We start from the raw sequence: 24206 nt of genomic DNA, 5'->3' as shown, positions 1-24206 counted from the left end.
TTTTAAATTATTCATTCACGGGATGTGGGTTTCACTGGCAAGGTCAACATTTATTGCCCATCACTAATTGCTCTTGAGAGTCGCCTTCTTAAACCATCGCAATCCTTGTTGTGTTGATACAGACACAGTGTTGTTAGGTAGGGATTTCCAGGATTTTGACCCAGTGGTGATGAAGGAACAGCGATATATTTCCAAATCGGGATGGTGTGTGACTTGGGGTATCTTGGAGTGGTATTTTTCCCATGCACCCACTGCCCTTGTCCTTCTAGGTGATAGAGTTTGCAGGTTTGAGAGGTGCTGTTGAAGAAGTCTCCTGTGCATCTTGCACATGGTACACATTGCATGAGTGGTGGAGGGAGTGAATGTTTAAGTTGGTGGATGGAGTGCAGATCAAGTAGGCTGCTTTGTCCTGGATGGTGTTGATCCTCTTGAGTTTTGTTGGAGCTGCACTCAGCCAGGCAAGTGGAGAGTATTCCATCACACTCCAGAGTTGTGCCTTGTAGATGATGGAGATGATGTAGCTTTGGAGAGTCAGGAGGTGAGATATTTGCCGCAGAATTCCCAACGTCTGACCTGCTGTTTTAGTCACAGTAGGCTGAACTTTCCCAGTCCATTGGAGGTGGGCCAGGAGGCAAGAGGCAGGAGGGGTCACAATATCAGATCAGAAGGCATCGGGACGGAAGCCCAACATCCTCATGTTGGAACCGGATATTCTGAAGGGTGGTCGGCATGGTGGGATGACCTCACGCTTGCATGTGGGCAGGTAATTACACCTGTTAAAAAGGCAATTAACTTGAATTTTACCAGTGCTTCCTGATTTTTCTGGAAGTGCATGGGAACCATGGGGTTTCCGAGCCTCGCCAGGCATAAGGAGGCGGTGAGCTAGTGGGAGGTCAGTTCTGGTTCCAAATAGCAGCCATTGTGAGACATAACATGCTTTGGCAGGGATGGTGGAGCAGCACAAGAATTGACATAGTTGGGAGATAAGCAAAAGATACCAGAGCTTTGGGGGCAAACCACCAGAGTGGCATATTGAAGCTGGCACTTATGTAGGTAAAGCAGAGGTGGAAAGAGGGCCTGGAGACTGAGTGAATACAAGAACACAAGAACACATGAAATAGGAGTAGGGGTAGACCATATGGCCCATCGAGCTGGCTCTGCTATTCAAAACAATCATGGCTGATCTGAGGATTCAACTCCACTTTCCTGTCTGCTCATGACCCACGATGCCGAGAAGGCCCCGTTGCATTTTACCGGAGGTGCCGAGGTCTCGTTGTGGCCCCCACCGCCGCCTTCATTTACATATTCAAATTAATTGAAGCAAAATGCAATTAAACTTATTTGGTCCCGGCGGCAGTCCCACACCGATTTTATGGCCGCCAGCCACAACTCGCACGCCTTTGGAACTCCGTTTGCAGTTCCGAGGCAAGACACTGGGGGGGAGGGGGTAGGACTGAAATTATCAGGACGGGATGGGAGGGGTGAACAGAGGGAAAAACACTTCTTATTGGCTGTGGGGATGGTGGGAAGGGGTTGAAGGGCAAATGTGAAGAGGCTGGTGGGGTGGGGAAGTTCGGGTTGGGATTAAAATAAATTTTCTGCATGTAGGCCAATAAAAAAAACATGGGGGGTTGGGAAAGGGTCTCCAGCTTTTAATTTCTTTTGAAGAAAATGAACAATAATATACCTTTAAAAATTCAAAATTTTGCTGAGGGCTTGAAGCCCTTTAAAAATGGCGCCAGTGCCTGCACGGTGGCGTCGGACGCCATTACCGGGGATGGAGCGGCTACCCCCTCTACATCATCGGGTGTGGCCGTTCCGCCTCCTCCATTTAAATGAGCCCCCTGCGCATGATCTGCGGCGCACTCATAAAATTCAGCCCAAAATATTTGTTCAACGCCGCTGCTATTTCCTCATTCCCCATGATAATTTCTCCTGTCTCTGCTTCAAAGGGACCAACGTTTACTTTAGCTACTCTCTTCTTATAGATATGCCTATAAAAGCTCTTGCAATCTTATTTTATTTTACTGGCTAGTTTACTCGCAAATTCATATCGATATTGCATGCTATGGGCCTCATTCATTCAGGTTTCACTTCCTCCAGTGAGGCGGAGCAGCAGAGCAGGGGACAGCTGCAACCACAGTGGGGCAGCAGAAACCAGAGGGGTAGCAAGAGTGCCAGCCTCCGGCAGAAGGGGGAAACAGAGGAGAAGGGTGCAGAGGGGCACGTAACCAGCCACCTGTGCGAAGAAGAGGTTACCTGCTACAGCAGGTCTACAGACCGAGGGTCAGCAATCTTCATATTTTGGAGTAACAGTGTCCCCGAAGATTTCGCCTCTCCAGGGAGGCCATCATAGAACCATGTGTGTCATGATGGAGGATGAGCTGAGCCCATGGGAAGTGGTGGGGACCAAATACCAGTGGCACTGAAGGTCACCGTGGTGCTGAATTTCTGTGCCTCAGAATCATTCCAGGGATCCACTGAGATATGTGTGGGATCTCCCTGTTTGTGGCTCATCAATGCATCAAGATGGTTACTAGTCATTACAGCACAGAAGGCCATTTAGCCCTTTGAGTTTATGCTGGTCTCTGCAGAGCAATCCAATCAGTCCCATTCCTCTGGTCTAGACCCGTGGCTCTGCAAGTTTATTTCCCTCAAGTGCCCAGCCAATTTCCTTTTGAAATCATTCATCGTCTCCACTTCCAGCAACCTCATAGACAGCGAGTTCCAGGTCATTGCAACTCAAAAGGCCTTCCTCATATCGACTCTGCATCTCTTGCCCAAAACCTTAAATCTGTACCATCAGCTTATAGGAACAGCTTTTCTTTGTCTACCTTATCTAAACCTGTCATAATCTTGTTCACTTCTATCAAACCTTCCCTCAATCTCCTTTGCTTCAAGGAGAACAACTCCAGCTTCTCATCTAACCATGTAGCTAAAATCCCCCATCTCTGGAACCATTTGGGCAAATCTCTGCACCCTCCCAAGGGCCCTCTAATCCTTCCCAAAGTGTGGTGACCAGAACTGGATGCAATACTCTAGTTGTGGCCTAATGAGAGCTTTATAAAAGTTCAGGATAACTTCCCCGCTTTTGTACTCAATACCTCTATTTATGAAGCCCAAGGTCCCATATGCTTTGCTAACTTCTCTCTCAATGTGTCCTGCCACCTTCAAATATCTATGCACATGAACCCTCTGTCCCTGTACAATCTGTGCATTTTAGTCTATATTGCCTCTCCCTATCTCTTCTACCAAAATATATCACCTTGCACTTTTAGGTATTAAATTCCATCTGCCACCTATCTGCCCATTCTGCTAGCCTATCTATGTCATGTTGCAGTGGATTGGTATCATTCTCGCTGTCTGCCACACCTCCAACTTTGGTATCATCAGCAAATTTTGAAATTTTACTCTGTATTCGAATAGCCAAGTCATTTATATCTATCAACAAAGCAGTGGTCCTAGCACTAACCCCTGTGGAACACCACTGTCTACCATCCTCCAGTCTGAAAAACAACCATTTACCATGCCTTTTTATTTTCTGTCCTTGAGCCAATTTTTCATCCAATTGGACACTGACCCTTCAATTCCATGAGCCTCAATTTTGTTAACCAGCTTACTATGTGGTACTTTGTCAAGCGCTTTTTAAAAATCCACATTGGCAACATCCATTGCTTTCCCTTCATCAACTTTATCTGTTACTTCATCAAAAAATTCAATTAGATTAGTCAAACACGATCTGCCTTTTACCAATCCATGCTGGCTCTCCATAATTAACTCAAACCTCTCCAAATGCCTGTTGATTTTTTTTTCCTGTTTATTGTTTCTAAAACCTTATCCATCATTGATGTTAACCTAACCGGTCTGTAGTTGTTAGGACTCTCCTTATACCCTTTCCTGAAAAAGGGTGTCACATTTGCCACTGTCCAATCATCTGGTACCTCCCCATATCTACGGAAGATTGGAAGATTATGGCAAGCACTTCTGCTATCTGCACCCCACTTCCTTTAGCAACCTGCGATGCAAGCCATTTGGACCAGGTGATTTATCCACTCTAAGTATAGCCAGACTTTCCAGTCCATCCCGCCTATCAATTTTCACCCCATCCAGTACGTCTACCATTTCCTCTTCTACCGATAATTTGTCAATACCTGAACTGTGCTGGGACCAATGTTCTAGCGAGTCATATAACTAGGGCAGTAGAGAAGGCTATAAACTAAATAGTGGGGGTGAGGGATCAAGTGAGGGAACATAGGAACAGAGGAAGATAGGAACATAAGTAGGCCATTCAGCCCCTTGAGCCTGTCCTGCCATTCAATGAGATCATGGCTGATCCGCGGCCCTAACTCCATATACCTGCCTTTAGCCCATATCCCTTAATAAATTTGCTTAACAAAAATCTATCTATCTCAGATTTAAAATTAACAACTGTTCGAGCTTCAACTGCTGTTTGTGGGAGAGAGTTCCAAACCTCTACCACCCTTTGCATGAAGAAGTGCTTCCTAACATCGCTCCTGAACAGTCTGGTCCTAATTTTTAGACTATGCCCCCTAGTTTTAGAATCGCCAACCAGTGGAAATAGTTTATCTTTATCTAGCCTGTCTTTTCCTGTTAATATCTTGAAGACTTCAATCAGGTCACCCCTTAACCTTCTAAATTCTAGCGAAAACAAGCCTAATTTGTGTAATCTCTCCTTGAAACTTAACCCCTGTAGTCCAGGTATCATTCTTGTAAACCTATGTTGCAATCCCACCAAGGCCAATATATCCTTCCTGAAGTGTGGTGCCCAGAACTGCTCACAGTACTCCAAGTGGGGTCTAACCAGGGTTTTGTACAGCTGCAGCATAACCTCTGTGTCTTTATACTCCAATCCTCTAGATATAAAGGCTAGCATTCCATTAGCCTTTTTGATTATTTTCTGCACTTGCTCGTGGCATTTTCAAGATCTATGCACCTGAACCCCCAAGTCTCTTTGGACATTCACTGTACTTAACCTCTTCCCATTGAGTAAGTACCCTGCTCTATCCTTTTTTGATCCAAAATGGATAATCTCACACTTGCCCGCATTGAAATCCATCTGCCACAGTTTTGCCCATCCACCTAGTCTGTCAATATCTCTTTGCAATTTTATGCTATCATCTAGACTGTCTACAATGCTGCCTAACTTTGTATCATCAGCAAATTTGGATATATGACTTACTATGCCATCATCCAAGTTGTTAATGAATAATGTGAATAATTGAGGCTCCAACACAGATCCCTGTGGGACACCACTAGTCACATCCTGCCAATCGGAGTACTTACCCATTATCCCCACTCTCTGTCGCTTACCACTCAACCAACTTCCTAACCATGTCAATAATTTGCCCTCAACTCCATGGGCTTCTGCCTTTGTTAACAGTCTCTATGTGGGACTTTATCAAATGCCTTCTGGAAGTCCATATAAATAACATCCATAGACATTCCCCTGTCCACTACCTTAGTCACCTCTTCAAAAAACTCAATGAGATTTGTTAGGAATGACATTCCTGTCATGAATCCATGCTGGCTGTCCCTGATTAACTGAAAATTTTCTATGTGTTCAGTCACCCTATCCTTAATTATAGAATCCAGCAACTTGCCCACCACAGATGTCAGGCTAACTGGTCTGTAATTTCCTTGGTTCCCCCTTTCACCCTTCTTAAAAAGTGGAGTGACATGTGCAACTTTCCAATCCAGAGGGACCACTCCTGAATCTAGGGAACTCTGAAAAACTATAGTCAGGGCATCTACAATGTGCTTCCTTTAACACCCTCGGATGGAAACCATCAGGTCCTGGGGATTTCTCACTCTTTAGTTCCATTAATTTCCTTGTTACTGATGTTTTACTTATGTTAATTGTATTAAGTCCCTGTCCCCTATCGGCTATTAATTTTTTTGGGACCTCCGGCAAGTTATCCTCTTTTCCAACTGTAAATACTGAGGCAAAGTAATTATTCAACATGTCTGCCATTTGCCCATTACCATTGACAATATCTCCATTTTCAGCTTTTAGTGGGCCTACATTGCTCTTGACCACCCGCTTTCCCTTTATGTAACTATAACATTTCTTCTTATTGATTTTGATGTCCCTTGCAAGTTTCCTTTCATAATCCCGTTTAGTAGCTCTTATAAGCTGCTTTGTGACCCTTTGCTGATCTTTGTATCAATCCCATCCAGCTGGATCTGTGCTGCGTTTTGCATTTTTGTAAGCCCTTTCTTTTGGTTTTATGCTATCCTTAATCTCTTTAGTTGTCCATGGCTGTTTTTTCTGTGAAGTGGAGCTTTTTCCTCTCAGGGGTATATACTCGCTCTGTATTTCATTGAATGTTTCTTTAAATATTCTCCACAGTTTTTCAGTCGTTTGACCCATTCACAGATCTACCCAGTTTACCGTGGACAGTCTCTGTCTCATCCTGTTAAACTCAGCCTTTTCCAAATCTAAAATTCGAGTAGCTGATTCGTGATTGTCTTTCAAACGCTACCTTGAATTCGATCATGTTGTGATCACTATTTGATGAATGTTCATGCACAGTTAGGCTACTAATTAAATTTGGCTCCTTACTCACAACTAAATCTGATATTGCCTGTCCCCTTGTTACATCTAGGCCATATTGCTGCAGGAAACTATTCCGGACACATTCCAGAAATTCACTACCTTTCTGACAGAGTGCTAGTCTGCCTCTCCCAATCTATGTGCAAGTTTAAAATCCCCCATTAATACCACACAACCTTTGTTACACACTTGCCTAATTTGTGCATTTATACAATCTAACACCTCAGAACTGCTACCAGGGGGTCTATTCACAACACCTATGACAGTTTTAGATCCTTTTCTGTTCTTCAATTCCACCCATAAGTTCTCCACTGGATGCTTTCCCCTCATTATATCCTCCCTCACCAATGAGGTGATATTATTTCTAATCAGCAAGGCTACTCCAAACCCTCTGCCATTTTCTCTGTCCCTCCTGTAAACTTTATAACCAGGTATATTTAGTTCCCAGTCCCGACTGTCCTGTAGCCACGTCTCCGCAATGGCCACCACATCATAATCTTCCATTTGAATTTGCGCCTGCAGTCATCTAGTTTATTCCTTACACTCCATGCATTTGTGTATAGAACTCTTATTTGGGCTATACCTCTTAACCTGTCCCTCAGCACTGATGCTTTATTCGTCTGTTTGTTATTTCTCTCTTCTGGTTTAACCAGTATACTTCTTGCAGTTTGGTAACAATCAGGCTCACCACTAACCTGCACTCCTACCTTCTCCTTTAACTTCCTGCTTCTCCATGCAACTGAACCCTCGCCACCACCACCCCCCCATTTAGTTTAAAGCCCTATCTAGAGCCCTAGTTATGCGATTCGCCAGGACTCTGGTCCCAGCATGATTCAGGCGGAGCCCGTCCCATCGGAACAGCTCCCTCCTTCCCCAGTACTGGTGCCAATGTCCCATGAATCCTTGTTTGCACTGGTGTGCTGACTTGGGTTGCATTAGAGTGCTAAAGTGGAAGTTTTGTCACTGAGGGTAATTAAGGATTAATTTTATCTTAAGTCTAGTCTGTCTTTTATTTAGCAGATTAACTTAACAGTTGCTGTTTGGGTTGGAGAAGGTGCGTTTTAGACCAGCTTTAAACAGAGTTCACTCAGGCTCTGCTTGCAGCTGCACCTTGTTAATTAGAGAATTGGCTTAAACCAGTTTTCAGGGGCTCGAGTCAGTCAGTATAAAAGTGGGCCATCTTACAGTGCTGACCTTGTTTGCATTGGAGTGCTAAAGTGGAAGTTTTGTGACTGAGGATGTTCGGTGAGAAGGGAGCGAGGAGCTCCTTTCATTTCCTATCTGTCCTCAGAATTAGGGGAGCACAGCTGACTGGTGAGTAAGTCCTGGTGGGTATTTTTCAAACTGGATTGAATTGTAAGTCATTGTTTTAGCAAGACTTAGTTGTTTTAAAAAAAATTATAATAGTCTTCTAAGGTTTTAAATTTAAAGGGTTTAGTCATGGCAGGAGAGCTTAAAGCCGTGGTTTGCTCCTCTTGCATGTGGGAATCCGGGAACATTTCCTGTCCCTGGGACCAGCATATGTGCAGGAAGTGTGTCCAGCTGCAGCTCCTGGAAGCTTGGGTTTCAGAGCAGGAACGGTGGCTGGAAAAAACTGTGGAGCATCCATGAGTCTGAGAGCATTGTGGATAGCACGTATAGAGAGGTGGTCACACCGCAGCTGAAGGGACTTGAGGAAGGAAGGGAATGGGTGACTACCAGGCAGTCCAAGAGAAACAGGCAGGTAGTTCAGGAGTCCCCTGGGGTCCCGCTTGGAAATCGGTATTCCATTTTGGAGGCTGATGAGGCTGGTTCCTCCGGGGAGTGCGGACAGAGCCAAGCTTCTGGCACCGCAAGCAGCCTGTCTGCACAGGAAGGGGGAAAGAGAGGAAGAGCAATAGTAATAGGGGATTCTATAGTCAGGGGAACAAATAGGCATTACTGTGGCCATCAACGTGACTCCAGGATGGTGTTGCCTCCCTGGTGCCAGGGTCCGGGATGTCACTGAACGGCTGCAGGGCATCCTGAATGGGGAGGGTGATGAGGCAGAGGTCATGGTACATGTTGGTACCAATGACATAGGTAGAAAGAGGGATGAGGTCTTGCATCAAGAATTCAGGGAGTTAGGCAGTAGACTAAAAAGCAGGACCCCTCGGGTTATAATCTCTGGATTACTTCCAGTGCCATGTGCTAGCGAGTATAGAAATAAGAGAATAGCACAGATGAATGCGTGGCTTAAGAGGTGATGCAGGAGAGAGGGTTTTAGATTCCTGAACCATTGGGACCGTTTCTGGGGAAGGTGGGACCTGTGCAAGCGGGACGGTCTACATCTGAACCAGAGGGGGACTAACATCCTTGCTGGTGGGTTTGCTAGTGCTGTTGGGAAGAGTTTAAACTAATTTGGCAGGGGGAGGGGATGCAGACTCCTAGCAGAATAGGGACACTGCTAAGTGAACAAGCGAACAAGTCAGAGGGAATACCGCAGAAGTAAGTTTCAAGGGAGTAAGACCAGGATGGAAGGCCTCTACTTTAATGCCAGGAGTATTGCAGGTAAAATGGATGAGTTAAGGGCAAGGATTGACACGTGGAACTGTGACATAGTAGCCATCATGGAGACATGGTTGAGGGAGGGGCAGGATTGGGATATAGTATCTTCAGGTGAGAGGAGGGTGTAAAAGAGGAGGGGGCATTGCAATATTAGTTAAGGAGTCAGTTACTGCAGGAAGGAGAGATGATATCTTGGAGGGGGCATCAAATGAAGCTTTATGGGTAGAGTTTAGGAAAAAAAAATGGACAGCCACATTGCTAGGTGTTTATTACAGACCCACAGATAGTCAGCGGGAAATTGAGGAGCAAATATGTGCGCAATTTGCAGAGGTGTGTAAAAATAATAGGGTAATTATATTAGGTGATTTCAACTTTCCCAACATTAATTGGGATAGTCATCGTGTTCAGGGCTTAGATGGAGTGGAGTTCTTAAAATGTATACAGGAGAACTTTTTAGCTCAATATGTAGAGGATCCATAAAGGGAGGGTGCAATGCTGGACCTAATTCTGGGGAATGAAGCCGGGCAGGTGGTTGATGTGCTGTTGGGGGAGCATTTTGGTGATAGTGACCACAACATGGTACAATTTAAGCTTGTTATGGAGAAACAAGTTGCAAAAAAAGGTTTTGGATTGGGGGAAAGCGAATTTTAGTAAAATAAGGCAGGATCTGGCCAAGGCAGACTGGAAAGAGTTACTTGTTGGGAAATCTACAGAAGAGCAGTGGGGGGCATTCAAAAAGGAAATGGGGAGGGTACAGGCCCAACATGTTCCCTCTAGGGTAATAGGTAGGAGCAACAAGCCCAAAGAACCATGGATGACCAGAAACATTCAGGGTACGATGAGAAGGAAAAGAGAGGCTTTTAGCAAATACAAGGAGAGCAAATCAACAGAAGCATTAGTGGAGTACAGAAAGTGTAGGATGGAGCTTAAGAAAGCAATTAGGAGAGCAAAGAGGGGATATGAGAAAGCTCTGGCTGGTAAAAGTAGGGAAAATCCCAAGATATTCTATAAGTATATCAATGGGAATAGGATAACCAGGGAAAGAGTAGGACCCATAAGGGGGAAATTTGTGGGTGGAGCCAGAGGATATTGGTAGGGTGTTGAATGAATACTTCACATCTGTCTTCACCCAAGAGAATGAGGATGTTGATATGGAACTCGGAGAGAGAGAGACTGTGAAGTTCTTGAACAAATTGTCATAGGGAGTGACAAGGTATTGGAGGTTTTGGAAGGCTTAAAAGTGGACAAATCTCCAGGTCCAGACAATTTGTGTCCCAGGAAGCTTTGGGAGGCGAGGGTGGAGATTGCAGGGACTCTGACCCTAATTTTTAATTCCTCTCTGTCCATGGGGGAGGTGCCAGAGGACTGGAGAACAGCTAATGTGGTCCCACTATTTAAGAAAGGTTGTAGAGATAAGCCAGGGAACTACAGACCAGTGAGTCTCATGTCAGTGGTAGGGAAATTATTGGAGAAAATTCTGAAGGAGAGAATCTATCTCCACTTGGAGAGGCAAAATTTGATTAGGAATAGTCAGCATGGCTTTGTCAGAGGGAGGTCATGCCTAACAAAATAGATTGAATTTTTTGAGCATGTGACCAGGTGTGTAGATGAGGGTAGTGCAGTTGATGTAGTTTACATGGATTTCAGCAAAGCCTTTGACAAGGTCCCACATGGGAGACTTATCAAGAAAGCAAATGCACATGGGATACAAGGTAACTTGATAAGGTGGATTCAAAATTGGCTTAGCAATTGGAGATTAGGTAGACAGGTCACGTGTCTTTAATACATAAGTGCAGACTCGATGGGCCGAAGGGCCTCTTCAGCACTGTATTATTCTGTGATTCTGAATTCGAACCCATTTCTCCCACACCAATCTTTGAGCCCCGCATTTACCTCTTTAATCTTATTGACCCTTTGCCAATTTGCTCGTGGCTCAGGTAGTAATCCGGAGATTATTACCTTTTTGGTTCTGCTTTTTAATTTAGCCCCCAGCTGCTCATATTCCCTCAGCAGAACCTCTAACCTCATTCCACCTATATTGTTGGTACCTACATGGACCACGACAACTGGATCTTTCCCCTCCCACTCCAAGGTCCTCTGCAGCCCAGATGGGATATCCCAAACCCTTGCACCAGGTAGGCAACAGAGCCTTCAGGACTCTCGATCCTGGCCACAGAGAACCATGTCTATACCCCTAACTATACTATCCCTGATTACGACTACATTTCTCTTTTCTCCCCCCACTTGAATGGCTCCCTGTACCACGGTGCTGTGGTCAGTTTGCTCATTCGCCCTACAGTCCCTGCTCTCGTCCACACAGGAGGCAGGAATCTTGAACCTGTTGGACAAGGACAATGGCTGAGGCTGCTGCAGCAAAGAACAAAGAACAAAGAGCAGTACAGCACAGGAACAGGCCATTCGGCCCTCCAAGCCTGCGCCGATCTTGATGCCTGCCTAAACTAACACCTTCTGCACTTCCGGGGCCCATATCCCTCTATTCCCTTCCTATTCATATATTTGTCAAGATGTCTCTTAAATGTCGCTATCGTATCTGCTTCCACCACCTCCCCTGGCAGCAAGTTACAGGCACTCACTACCCTCTGTGTAAAAAACTTGCCTTGCACATCCCCTCTAAACTTTGCCCCTCACACCTTAAACCTATGTCCCCTAGTAACTGACTCTTCCACTCTGTCCATACCGCTCATAACTTTGTAAACCTCGATCATGTCGCCCCTCCACCTCCGTCGTTCCAGTGAAAACAATCCAAGTTTTTCCAACCTCTCCTCATAGCTAATGCCAGGCCAGACCAGGCAACATCCTGGTAAACCTCCTCTGTACCCTCTCCAAAGCCTCCACGTCCTTCTGGTAGTGTGACGACCAGAATTGCACGCAATATTCTACATGTGGCCTAACTAAGGTTCTGCACAGCTGCAAGATGACTTGCCAATTTTTATACTCTATGCCGCGACCGATGAAGGCAAGCATGCCGTATGCCTTCTTGACTACCTTATCCACCTGCGTTGCCACTTTCAGTGACCTGTGGACCTGTACGCCCAGATCTCTCTGCCTGTCAATACTCCTAAGGGTTCTGCCATTTATTGTATACCTCCCACCTGCATTAGACCTTCCAAAATGCATTACCTCACATTTGTCCAGATTAAACTCCATCTGCCATTTCTCCGCCCAAGTCTCCAACCGATCTATATCCTGCTGTATCCTCTGACAATCCTCATCATTATCCACAACTCCACCAACCTTTGTGTCGTCCATAAACTTACTAATCAGACCAGCTACATTCTCCTCCAAATTATTTATATACTCTTTTGGGCCTCCTTATCTCGAGAGACAATGGATACGCGCCTGGAGGTGGTCAGTGGTTTGTGAAGCAGCGCCTGGAGTGGCTATAAAGGCCAATTCTGGAGTGACAGGCTCTTCCACAGGTGCTGCAGAGAAATTTGTTTGTTGGGGCTGTTGCACAGTTGGCTCTCCCCTTGCGCCTCTGTCTTTTTTCCTGCCAACTACTAAGTCTCTTCGACTCGCCACAATTTAGCCCTGTCTTTATGGCTGCCCGCCAGCTCTGGCGAATGCTGGCAACTGACTCCCACGACTTGTGATCAATGTCACACGATTTCATGTCGCGTTTGCAGACATACGTTTATATACTACAAACAGCAAATGTCCCAGCACTGATCCCTGGGGAACACCACTATTCACATCCCTCCATTCAGAAAAACACCCATCCACTGATACCCTCTGTCTTCTATGACCGAGCCAGTTCTGTATCCATCATGCCAGCTCACCTCTGATCCCGTGTGACTTCACCTTTTGTCCCAGTCTGCCATGCGGGACCTTGTCAAAGGCTTTACTAAAGTCCATATAGATAACATCCACTGCCCTTCCTTCATCAATCATCTTCATCACTTCCTCAAAAAACTCAATCAAATTAGTAAGACACGACCTCCCCTTCACAAAACCATGCTGTCTCTCGCTAATAAGTTTGTTTCCAAATGGGAGTAAATCACGTCCCGAATAATCCTCTCTGATAGTTTCCCTACCACTGACGTAAGACTCACCAGCCTATAATTTCCTGGATTATCCTTGCCACCCTTCTTAAACAAAGGCACAACATTGGCGATTCTCCAGTCCTCTGGGACCTCACCTGTAGCCAATGAGGATGCAAAGATTTCTGTCAAGGCCCCAGCAATTTCTTCCCTTGCCTCCCTCAGTATTCTCGGGTAGATCCCATCAGGCCCTGGGGATTTATCTACCTTAATGCTTTGCAAGACACCCAACACCTCCTCCTTTTTGGTAATGAGATGACTGAGACTATCTGCACTCCCTTCCCTAGGCTCATCATCCACCAAGTCCTTCTCTTTGGTGTATGCTGATGCAAAGTACTCATTTAGCACCTCGCCCATTTCCTCTGGCTCCACACATAGATTCCCAAATCTGTCCTTGAGTGGGCCAACCCTTTCCCTGGTTACCCTCTTGCTCTTTATATATGGATAAAAAGCCTCGGGATTTTCCTTAATCCTGTTTGCCAATGACTTTTCTTGACCCCTTTTAGCCCTCCTAACTCCTTGCTTAAGTTCCTTCCTACTGTCTTGATATTCCTCAAGTGCTTCATCTGTTCCTAGCCTTCCAGCCCTTACAAATGCTTCCTTTTTCTTTTTGACTAGGCTCACAATATCCCGTGTTATCCAAGTTTCCCAAAACTTGCCAAACTTGTCTTTCTTCCTGACAGGAACATGCTGGTCCTGGATTCTAATCAGCTGACGTTTGAAAGACTCCCACATGTCAGATGTTGATTTACCCTCAAACAGCCACCCCCAATCTAAATTCTTCAGTTCCTGCCTAATATTGTTATAATTAGCCTTCCCCCAATTTAGCACCTTCACCCGAGGACTACTCTTATCCTTATCCACAAGTACCTTAAAACTTATGGAATTATGGTCACTGCTCCCGAAATGCTCCCCCACTGAAACTTCGAACACCTGGCCGGGCTCATTCCCCAATACCAGGTCCAGAATGGCCCCATCCCTAGTTGGACTCTCGACATAATGTTTCAAGAAGCCCTCCTGGATGCTCCTCACAAATTCTGCCCCATCCAAACCCCTAGCACTCAGTGAGTCCCAGTCAATATTGGGGAAGTTAAAATCACCCACCACCACAAACCTGTTACCTTTACATCTTTCCAAAATCTGTCTACATATCTGCTCCTCTACCTCCCGCTGGCTGTTGGGAGGCCTGTACAAAACCCCCAACATCGTGACTGCACCCTTCCTATTCCTGAGCTCCACCCATATTACCTCGCTGCATAACACCTCTGAGGTGCAGCTGTGATATTCTCCTTAACCAGTAATGCAACTCCCCCACCCCTTTTACATCCCCCTCTATCCCACCTGAAGCTTCTAAAGCCTGGAACATTTAGCTGCCAATCCTGCCCTTCCCTCAACCAAGTCTCTGTAATAGCAACAACATCATATTTCCAAGTACTAATCCAAGCTCTAAGTTCATCTGCCTTACCTGTTATACTTCTCGCATTGAAACAAATGCACTTCAGACCACCAGTCCCGCTGTGCTCAGCAACATCTCCCTGCCTGCTCTTCCTCTTAGTCCTACTGGCCTTATTTACTATCTACTCCTCATTTATTTCACTTGCTGTCCTACTGCTCTGGTTCCCACCCCCCTGCCACACTAGTTTAAATCCTCCCGAGTGATGCTAGCAAACCTCGCAGCTAGGATATCAGTGCCCCTCCAGTTTAGATGCAACCCGTCCTTGTACAGGTCCCATCTGTCCCTGAAGAGAGCTCAATGGTCCAGATATCTGAAACCCTCCCTTCTACACCAGCTGCTCAGCCACATGTTTAGCTGCACCATCTTCCTATTTCTAGCCTCACTGGCACGTGGCACAGGGAGTAATCCAGCGATTACAACCCTAGAGGTCCTGTTTTTTAACTTACTACCTATCTTCCTAAACTCCCCCTGCAGGACCTCATCACTCTTCCTGCCTATGTCATTGATACCGATGTGTACCACAACCTCTGGCTGTTCACCTCCTGGATCCCTCTACCTGCCTCACTTATAGTCACACCCTCCTGTCCCTGACCACTGGCCGAATTCAAGGTAGTTAATTTGAGGGTGTGACTGCCTCCTGAAACACTGCGTCCAGGTAACTCTCCCCCTCCCTGATGTGTTGCAGTGTCTGAAGCTCAGACTCCAGCTCATCAACTCTGAGCTGGAGTTCCTCGAGCAGCCAACACTTGCTACAGATGTGTTCACCGGGAACCACAATGGGGTCCACCAGCTCCCACATCATGCAGGTACAACACATCACCTGGCCCTGCATCTCTATTTTATTTAATTAGATTTGAATTTGTTATTTAAATTTCCGACTGGTCTTTAGTTTTTTTAAAAACCGCTTTAGTCATTAGTTTATGGACTTATAAATCAATCACGTCTTACTCTATGTTGATTCAATTAAATTAAATTAAAAACGTACCTGAATACTGACCCCAACTGCTTTCTGTTTCCCTGTTCGGATGTCACTTTTCGATTTTTCCCTGGCTCCTCTGGCTCTGCTCCTTTCTGCCTCTCCCACATGGGTTTTGGCGCGCTTTTTTTATACCTCCGGTCCTGCTGCTCCTCGGGCTCCGCTCCTCTCTGCCTCTCTCAGGGAAGATGTGATAGTTTAAAGAGAGAAGGCAAGAGTGAACCAGCAGGTAAGACTAGAGGTTGTGAACTAACAGAGTGGGGGGAGGGTTTGGGAGAGGTGGGATTTAAAATCCAAAGAGAAAGGCCAAGGCATTGGAACAGTATAGCATTGTGGGTAAAGACAAGCAGAATGGGACAGGAAGGGACAGAGTTTAACAAAATTGTACATCAGCAAATAAGGTCATTGAAGGGAATAGAAGCAAAAAAATTAATTAAACTTTCTATTTCTGAATGCCCGAAGCATCTGCAATAAGATAGAGGAACTAGATGTGCAAATAGAGGTCCATGACTTAGGTGGGATCGGTGCTAGGACCCCAGCTATTCATGACATACATTAATGATTTAGATGAGGGAACTTAATGTAATATCTCCAAATTTGCAGATGACACAAAATTGGGGGGAGGGTGAGTTGTGAGGAGGATGTAGAGAGGCTTCAGGGTGATTTGGACAAGTTGAGTGAGTGGGCTAATGCATGGCAGATGCAGTATAATGTGAATAAATGTGAGGTTATCCACTTTGGTCGCAAAAACAGCAAGGCAGATTATTATCTGAATATCTATAAACAGAGGGGAATATGCAACGAGACCTGGGTGTTCTCGTACACCAGTCGCTGAAGGTAAGCATGCAGGTGCAACAGGCGGTAAAAAAGCCAATGGTATGTTGGCCTTCATAGTGAGAGAATTCGTTTACAGAAACAGGGATGTCTTGCTGCAATTATACAGGGCCTTGGTGAGGCCACACCTGGAATATTGTGTGCAGTTTTGGTCTCCTTATCTGAGGAAGGATGTTCTTACTGTAGAGGGAGTGCAGCGAAGGTTTACCAGACTGATTCCTGGGATTGGAGGGCTGATGTATGAGGAGAGATTGAGTCGGTTAGGATTATATTAACTGGAGTTCAGAAGAGTGAAGGGGGAATCTCATAGAAACCTATAAAATTCTAACAGGACTTGACAGGGTAAATGCAGGAAGGATGTTCCCAATGGTGGGGGAGTCTAGAACAAGGGGTCATAGTCTAAGGATATGGGGTAAACCTTTCAGGACTGAGATGAGGAGAAATTTCTTCACCTAGAGAGTGGTGAGCCTGTGGAATTCGCCACCACAGAAAGTAGTTGAGGCCAAAACATTGAATGTTTTCAAAAAGGAGTTAGATATAGCTCTTGGGTCTAAAGGGATCAAAGGGTATGAGGCGAAAGCTGGAACAGGCTACTGAGTTGGATGATCAGCCATGATCATAATGAATGGCGGAGCAGGCTCGAAGGGCCAAATGGCCTACTCCTGCTCCTATTTTCTATGTTTCTATAATTGCCATCACAGAGACATGGTTACATGGTGATCAAGGTTGGGAAATAAATATTCCAGGGTACACAATATTTTGGAAAGACAGAATAGCAAAGGAACTGTTGGTAAAGGCTGACATAAGGGCATTAGTGAGAAAGGATCTAGCCTCAGAAGATCAAGAAATAGAATCAGTATGGGTGGAAATAAGGAATAGCAAGAATCAGAAAACACTTGTGGGAGTAGTTTATAGGCCCCCGAACAGTAGTTATACTGTTGGACAGAGCATTTAACAAGAAATTATTGGAGCTTGTAACAAAGGCAATGTAATAATTGTGTGGGCCTTTAATCTTCCTCTAGACTGGGACAATGAAATTAGCAGGAGTGGTCTAGAAGATGAGTTTGTAGAATGTTTTTAGGACAGTTTCTTGGAGCAATACGTTGTGGAGCCTGCTATAGATAAAGCTATCTTATATCTAGTATTGTGTAATGAAGCAGGGTTATAAGCAATGTCATAGTAAAAGATCCACTCAGAAACAGTGATCATAATACCATTGAATTCCATGTTAAGTTTGAAAGTGACATGCTCCAATCACAAACAAGAATCTTAAACTTAAACAAAGCCAATCACGTAGGCATGAGGGGAGAACTGGCTAAGGTAAATTGGCTAAATAGATCTAAAGGTATGGTGGTAAATGATCAGTGGGAAACCTTTAAAGAAACAATTCAAAATATTCAACAAAAATACATTCCTTTTGAAAAACAAAAACTTAGCCAAAAAGACTCATCTGTGGTTCACTCAGGAACTTAGGGATAGTATTAGATTAAAAGAAAAGGCTTACAATGTTGCAAAAAAGAGTAGCAAGTCTAAGGATTAGGAGTGTTTTAAAAACTAGCAAAAGGACCACCAAAAAGTTGATAAAAAAGGAAAAAGTAGAATATGAGAGTAAACTAGCCAGTAACATAAAAACATATTGTAAGAGCTTTTATACAAAGTTCCAAAGGAAGAGAATAGTTAAAGTAAACGTTGGTCCCTTGGAAGCAGAAACAGGAGAAATTCTCATGGGGAATGAAGAAATGGCAGGGGCATTGAACAAATATTTTGTCTGTCTTCACAGTAGAAAACATAAGTTCTATACCAGAAATAGGCAGTAACGTAGGGGCTAAAAGGAGTGAGGAAATTAAGGAAATTCATATCAGCAGAGAAAAAGTATTGGAGAAAGTTAAAGGACTAAAATTTGACAAATCTCCAGGACCTGATGGCCTATATCCTTGGGTTCTAAAAGAGATAGCTGCAAAGATAGTGGATGTGCAAGCTTTGATTTTCCAAAATTGCTTAGATTCGAAAGTTAGAGTCACAGAGAGTAACAGGGTTATACAGCACAGAAACAGGCCCTTCGGCCTATCGTGTCTGTGCCGGCCATCAAACATCTAACACTTCTAATCCCATTTTCCAGCACTTGGCCCATAGCCTTGTCTGCTATGGCGTTTCAAGTGTTCATCTAAATGTTGAGGGTTCCTGCCTCTACCACCTCTTCAGGCAGTATGTTCCAGATTCCAACCATCCTCTGAGTGAAATTTTTTCCCCTCAAACCCCCACTAAACCTCCTACCCCTTACCTTAAATCTATGCCCCCTGGTTATTGACCCCTCCGCTAAGGGAAAAAGTTTCTTCCTATCTAACCTAACAATGCTCCTCATAATTTTGTACACCTCAATCATGCCCCACTCAGCCTTCTCTGCTCTAAGGAAAACAGCCCTAGCCTTTTCAGTCTCTCTTCATAGCTGAAATGCTCCAGCCCAGGCAACATCCTGGTGAATCTCCTCTGCACCCTCTCCAGGGCAATCACATCTGTCCTATAGTGTGGTGACCAGAACTGTACGCAATATTCCAGCTGTGGCCTAACTAGCATTTTAAATAGCTCCATCATAACCTCCCTGCTCTTATATACAATGCCTCAACTAATAAAGGCAAGTATCTCATATGCCCTCCTAACCACCTTATCTACCTGTGCTGATGCCTTCAGTGATCTATGGACAAGTACACTAAGGTCCCTCTGACACTCTGTACTTCTTAGGGTCCTTCCATCCATTGTATATTCCCTTGCCTTGTTAGTCCTCCTAAAATGAATCACCTCACACGTCTCAGGATTAAATTCCATTTGCCACTGCTCCACCCATCTTACCAGCCCATCTATATCATCCTGGAATCTAAGGCTTTCCTCCTCACTATTTACGACACCACCAATTTTCATGTCATCTGCGAAATTACTGATCATACTTCCTATATTCACGTCTAAATCATTAATGTACACTACAAACAGCAAGGGGCCCAGCACCGATCCCTGCGGTACACCACTGGCCACAGGCTTCCACTCGCAAAAACAACCCTCGACCATTACCCTCTGCCTCCTGACACAAAGACAATTTTGGATCCAATTTGCCCTGGATCCCATGGGCTCCTACCTTCTTAACCAATCTCCCATGCAGGACCTTATCAAAAGCCATACTGAAGTCCATGTAGACTACATCAACTGCTTTACCCTCATCTACACATCTAGTCACCGCCTCGAAAAATTCAATCAAGTTAGTTAGACATGATCTCTCCCTGACAAGGCCATGCTCTCAAGTTGGCAAATATTGCACCACTTTTCAAGAAAGGAGGGAGAGAGAAAACAGGGAACTACAGGCCAGTTAGCCTTACATCAGTTTTTGGGAAATTGCTGGAATCTATTATTAAGGAAGTCTTAAAAATGCAGTTAGAAAAGCACAGTATGATTGGAACAAGTCAAGATGGTTTTACTAAAGGGAAATCCTGTTTGTCAAATTGATTAGAGTTTTTTGAGGAGGTAATTGGTAGGGTAGATAAAGGGTAACCAGTAGATGTAGTATACCTGGATTTCCAAAATGCATTCGATAAGGTGCCACACAACAGGTTACTCGGCAAGATAGGGCTCATGGAATTGGGGGTAATACATCAGCATGGATCGAGGATTGGTTAACAGATAGGAAGAAACAAGTGGGCATAAACGGGGGATTTTCAAGTTGGCAGGCCGTAAATAGTGGAGTGCCACAAGGATCAGTGCTGGAACCCAACTATTTACAATCTATTTTAATGACTTAGATGATGAGACAGAGAGTAATGTGTCTAAGTTTGCTGATGATACAAAGCTAGATGGAAAGGTAAGCTGTGAGGGAGGACACAGAGAGGCTGCAAAAAGATATAGACAGGTTAAGTGAGTGGGCAACAAGATGGCAGCTGGAATATAATGTAGTGAAGTGTGCACTTTGATCATAAGAATAGAAAAGCAGAATATTTTTTAAAAGGTGTGCAACTTGTAAGTGTTGATGTTCAAAGGGAATTTGGTGTGCTTGTACAAAGTTAATATGCAGGTACAGCAAGCAATTAGGAAGGCAAATGGAATGTTGGTCTTTATTTCAATGGGATTGGAGTACAGGAATAAAGAGATCTTACTACAATTGGATAGGGTTTTGTGAAGACCACATCTAGAGTACTGTGTACAGTTTTGGTCTCCATTGGAGGTGATACAGTGAAGATTCATTAAATTGGTCCCTGGGATGAGGGGGTTGTCCTATGATGAGAGGCTGAGTAAATTGGGCCAATACTTTCTGAAGTTTAGAAGAATGAGAGGTGATCTCATTGAAACATACAAGATTCTGAAGGGGCTGGATAAAGTAGATGCTGAGAGATTGTTTTTGCTGTTTGGGGAATCTAAAACATGGGGGCACAGTCTCAGGAAAAGGGGTCGATCATTTAGAACTGAAATGAGGAGAAATTACTTCACTCAAAGGGTTGTGAATGTTTGGAATTCTCTACCCCAGAGGGTTGTGGATGCTCCATCATTGAATACATTTAAGGCTGGGAGAGACAGATTTGATCTCTCAGGGAATCAAAGGATCCAGCGTGCAGGCAGGAATGTGGAGTTGAATCCTAAGATCAGCCACGATCGCATTGAATGGCAGAGTCATATGGTCTACTCGTGCTCCTATTTCTTGTGTTCTTTTGTTCTCATTAAGAATTCTAGCCTTGTCCTGCGCCTGTAAGTATATATCACCCTCTTTGTCCCTGATACACTCCAACACACCTCTTAATACCCGCTTACTATTTGCATGCCGGTGGATGATTTTTGGGTTCCCTTTTATGTTACCTGCATTCTATTCTCATATTCTCAATTCTCCCTTTGCCAGTCTTATTTTCCTCTTCACTTGTTGTATTTGGGCTGGTTCCCACTTGAGGAATGCACTTGACATGCATCAGATGCCCTCTTTTTTTGTTTCGTCATATTCTCGATCTACTTCGATATCCAAGGAGCCCTGGTTTTGGTTCCTTACCTTTCGTCCTTGTTGGAATGTACTTAGCCAGTGCTTGAAACATTTTCTCCCCATTGTTTCATTACCCTCTTGAATGCCTTAATTGAACCGACCTCCCCTACACTCTCAGGCAGTACAGTCCCGATCCTAATCACTTGCTGCATTAAAAGGTTTTTCCTCATGTTGCCATTACTCCTTTTGCCAATTACATTAAATCTATGCCCTTTTCTTCTCAATCCTTTCACCAATAGGAACAGTTTCTCCATATCTACTCTGTCCAGACCCTTCATGATTTTGATTACTTCTATCAAATCACCTTCCAACCTTCTCTTCTTCAAAGAAAACAGTCCTAACCTCTCCAATCGATCGATATAACTGAAGTTTCTCATCCCTGGAACCATTCTTATGAATCTTTCCTGCACTCTCTCCAATGTCTTCACATCTTTCCTTCAGTGTGCCGCACAGAACTGGATGCAAGACTCCAGTTGAGGTCGAATCGGTGTTCTATACAAGTTTAATATAACTTCCTTGCTTGTGTACTCTGTGCCCCTATTAATAAAACTGGATACTTTATTAACCACTCTGTCAACCTGTCTTGTCACCTTCAATGACTTATGCACATATACACCCAGGTACCTTTGCTCCTGCACCCCCTTTAGAATTGTACCCTTTATTTTATATTGTTTCTCTGCATTCTTCCTACCAAACTGAATCACTTCACTTTTATCTGCATTAAATTTCATCTGCCACATGTCTGCCCATTCAACCAACCTGTCTATGTCCTTTTGAAGTTCTACACTATCCTCCTCACAGTTCACAATGCTTCAAAATTTTGTATCATCTGCAAATTTTGAAATTGTGCCCTGTACATCAAGGTCTAGGCCATTAATATATATCAGGAAGCATAATGGTCCTAACACTGATCCTTGTGGAACTCCACTACAAACATTCCTCCGGTCTGAAAAACATCCATTTCCTGTCACTCAGCCAATTTTGTATCCATGTTGCTACTGTTCCTTTTATCCCACGAGCTTTAATTTTGCTCACAAGTCTGTTGTGTGGCACTTTATCAAATGCTTTTTGGATGTCCATGTACACCACATCAACCGCATTATCCTCATCAACCATCTCTGTTACCTCATCAAAAAACTCAAGCAAGTTAGTTAAACACGATTTGCCCTTAACAAATCGGTGCTGACTTTCCTTAATTAACCCACATTTGCCCAAGTGACTATTAATTTTGTCCTGAATTATAATTTCTAGAAGCATCCCCACCACCGAGTTTAAACTGACTGGCCTGTAGTTGTTGGGCTTATCATTAACACTTTTTTGAACTTGGGTGTAAACAGTTGCAATTCTCCAGTCTTCTGGCTCCACCCCTGAGTTTAAGGAAGACCGGAAAATTATGGCCAGTGCCTCCACAATTTCCACTCTCACCTCCCTGAGTATTCTTGGATGCATCTTTTCTGGAGAGAAGCAGCGGGAGAGTAGAAGATTTAAAAAGTGCGCCAAAAGCTTGGAGATTCAGAGAGAAGCAAGGGGAGAGGAAAAGATTTAGAGTGAGACTTGAACAGAGTGCTGAGATTTCGAGAAAGAAGCCAGCTATTTGGTGAGTAAGTGATTAAGGTCTATTCTATTCCTAAGGTTTAAAATAGTACAGGAACTGGTGGTATGGTTAATAAAGTAAATAAGAAAGAAAACAAATAATTGAATAAAATAAGTAAGTAGTTAATGAAAACACATTAAGGAAGGCAGGACAGGTGACTTGTCATGGTCGCAGCATGTGGGAGCGTCTGGATGCCAGTTAGATCCAGGGCAAACACGTCTGCAGCAAGTGTTTGTGGCTCGAGGAGCTTCGGCTCAGAGTCATTGAGCTGAAGTCTGAGGTGCAGACACTGCGACACACCAGGGTGGGGGTAAGTTACCTGGGCACTTTGTACCAGAAGGCAGTCACACCCCTTAGGATAGCGTCTTCTGATTTGGTCAGTGGTCAGGGAGAGGAGAGTGTGGCTGCAGCTGAGGCAGGTTAGGGGACACAGAGGGCAGGAGTGCAGGAGTTTCAGCCTTTGTGATTGTCAAACAGGTTTGAGGTTCTTTCAGCTTGTTTGGATGAGTGGGGGCTGCAGGGTGAAGGAGCAACCTGACCACGGCACAATGGTACAGGAAGCCATTCAAGTGGGGGAAACAAAAAGGAATGTTGTGGTAGTAGGGGACAGTATAGTGAGGTGGATTGACACTGTTCTCTGCAGCGAAGAGTGCAAGTCCAGAAGGCTTTGTTGCCTGCCCGGTGCCAGGGATCGGGACATCTGCTCAGGGCTGGAGAGGAACCTACAGTGGGAGGGGGAGGATCCAGTTGTCGTGGTCCATGTAGGCACCAATGACATAGGCAGGACAAGGAAGAAGGTTCAGCATAGTCAGTATGGGGACAAAATTAAGAAGCAGAACCTCAAAGGTAATAATCTCTGGATTATTACCTTTGGGTCAAAGTCTGGTGTGGTATAAGTGGGTTCTGGTTCATGGGATACTGACAGCAGTACTGGGGAAAGCGGGGGCTGTACCGTGGGACGGTCTACACCTGAACTCTGCTGGGGCTAGCATTCTAGTGAGCTGCATAGCTAGGAAAGTAGAAAGGGTTTTAAACTAAATAGTGGGGGCAAGGGATCAAGTTTGGGACGAAGTTTTAAATCAAAGAGTAGACACAGGCAAGAGAGAAAGCTAATAATATGGAAATTATATACAGTCCTTAACAGGAAGAGATAGTGAGTACAAATCTAAGAGTAAATCAG

The sequence above is a fragment of the Heterodontus francisci genome, chromosome 14 (genome assembly GCF_036365525.1).
Source record: "Heterodontus francisci isolate sHetFra1 chromosome 14, sHetFra1.hap1, whole genome shotgun sequence".
NCBI classification, from domain to species: Eukaryota; Metazoa; Chordata; class Chondrichthyes; order Heterodontiformes; family Heterodontidae; genus Heterodontus; species Heterodontus francisci.
The sequence above is the reverse complement of the archived record's forward strand: the minus strand, read 5'-3'. Positions refer to the sequence as shown.